This window comes from Arachis ipaensis, chromosome B6 (assembly GCF_059453495.1).
Source record: "Arachis ipaensis isolate K30076 ecotype BB chromosome B6, ASM5945349v1, whole genome shotgun sequence".
NCBI classification, from domain to species: Eukaryota; Viridiplantae; Streptophyta; class Magnoliopsida; order Fabales; family Fabaceae; genus Arachis; species Arachis ipaensis.
The window spans coordinates 95288652-95291287 of record NC_142441.1 but is presented as its reverse complement, the minus strand read 5'-3'; positions in this window follow the sequence as shown (position 1 = coordinate 95291287).

The window sequence follows — 2636 nt, the reverse complement described above, 5'->3', positions numbered from 1 at the left end:
AATAGAAGTTGGATCCCAACTTGATTTCCTTTATTTAGTAAAGGATAACTAAGTAGAACAACAACCAATTACCATTACACTTGAAAAATCCAACAAGGATAGAACTTCCAATTAATCTTCTACAGATCAAGGCTTTTTAATTTGATTTAATTACATAAAACCTCTTTGTTAATTTTCACTGCCTTAATTTATAATTATTTATTTTTCTATTACCCAACTCTAAAAATTCTCGGAAAACCCATAACCAATAATAAAACACCTCCCTGCAATTCCTTGAGAGACGACCCGAGGTTTAAATACTTCGGTTATTAATTTTATTGGGTTTGATTTAGTGACAAACAAAACTTTTGCACGAAAGGATTCTTGTTAGTTTAGAAACTATACTTACAACGTGATTATATTTGTGAATTTCTTTACTAGCAGAAATCAGTTGACATGGAGGTTGATTAAGAGCAGACACTTGAGTTGGAATGCTCAAGTGCTTAGTTAAATTGGACATTGTTGACTAATTCTGTATCTACTAACGCTAGACCTTCCCAAGGGAAAGGACTAGGATTTGTGGATAAGAGTCAGTTCAATCACTTGACTTTCCTTTACTCAGTAAGGGTTAACTAAGTGAAAACAACAACCTCTTTACACTACACTTGAGAAGATTCCAACAAGGATAGAACTTCCAATTAATCAACTCCCCAGTCAAGGCTTTTTAATTAATTATATAAATTCTCTTTTTAATTTCCACTGCTTTAAATTACAATTATTTATTTTTCTGTTCTCAAACTCAAAATCTTCTCAGAAAAAAACCCATAACCAATAATAAATACACCTCCCTACAATTCCTTGAGAAGACGACCCGATGTTTCAATACTTCGGTTATCAATTTTATTGGGTTTGCTTAAGTGACAAACAAGTTTTTGTACGAAAGGATTCTCTGTTGGTTTAGAAACTATGCTTACAACGCAATTAATTTTATAAAAAAATTCTTTACTGATGGAAAATTAGTTCGTCAGGGATACTCTGCAACAGACCTCACATCTCAACGTAAGCAGGATAAAACAACCGTCCTTATGCCGCCGCCGCAACCTCGACAAGCAGAATTAACCAACCGTCCTTGCCAGGCGCATAGCGTCTCAACAATATCAGTATAAAATAGTATATCAATAGTTTTCAGAAATCATTTTCAGTATTCAGTAAGGCCCTCATTCCACTCCGAGTCCTAGACTCGTCTCAAGCATCATCAAATCCACAACTTCACAATTTCAACATACCAATCATCTTTACAATACTCTACCACTTTACTCAACTAATCCACCCTCAGTACTCCAGAATCCTAAGGCTCCGTCTTCAAAATATTTTACCTGAAATGATATAGTTAACTTACTTATGGTATTCTCTATGTTTCAAAGCCTAAAAATGAGTTAAGACACCCTAGATAAGCTTTACAGAAATTCACAAACTTGCCGGAAAGGTAAAACAGTTAAAAACAAGGTTTTCATTAAAAAATAAGGCAGTGTGCATACGCATAGAGTTGTGCGTACGCACTCCCAGAAGAGTTTTGTCAAGTGTATGTACGGATAGAGATGTGCATATGCACAGAAGGTAAAACTTTCCATTTTGTGTGCACACATAGATACGTGCGAATGCCCCCGACAGAAGGCACTTTCCAGCGTGTGCGTACGCACAACTTGCAAATTTTGCAGGGTGTGTGTGTGCACCAGAGTGTGCGAATACTCTCAACAGTAGGCATATCCCTGTGTGTGCGTGCGCACCAGACTATGCACATGCATGTTTTCAAAATTTTACAGGGTGTGCATGCGCACAAAGGTATGCGTACGCACAAATGAAAACATGGCCCCTGTTCAGAGCATTCGCACAGTAGTGTGCGTGGGCACACATACCAAAAATCACAAATTCTACAACATCACAGAATTTCAGATTTTTACCACCAACTTCCAACGTTCATATCTTTTTCTACAAAATTATGATTCCCACAAAATCTATACAGTTTTAAAGCTCTTTGAATCATCTTTAATTTGATACAAAATTCAATTAATTTAAAAAATTATAGCTCAAGATATGATCCGCTAAAGTTCACCAAAAATTGGTTTTTCCTTAAAGTTCACTAGGTTCTAAAACCTTCAAAATTCACAACCAAACCAATTCAAAGCCTATTCAATTTCACCATAAAAACACTACCAAATGCTACACTTTACCTTTCCATCACAATTCAACTAATTTAACACCTATATCAATCAATTCCTCTTCCATAAAATCAATAATTTCACACTTTGTACATCAATATTCCAATATTAACAACTTGAACACAATCTCACTACTCATAAGTATCATTTATCATACCACATCAAAATTCTCATCACAAGTCATACAAAACCATCACAAGCATTAACATCATCATACATTATCAATTTAACAACAATCAATTTCAATCCTATCCTATGGTTTACTAGCCTAAGTGTCCAGAAATATTACATATTACATAGAGAAAACTGAAACCATACCTTGGTCGATTCTCAATATGTGCTATACACCAAATTTGTGTCCAAATCAAGCCTCCAATCACCAACAATTAATCCAAAGGTCCAATAATTCACGTTTCAAGCTAGACATACATAATTGAT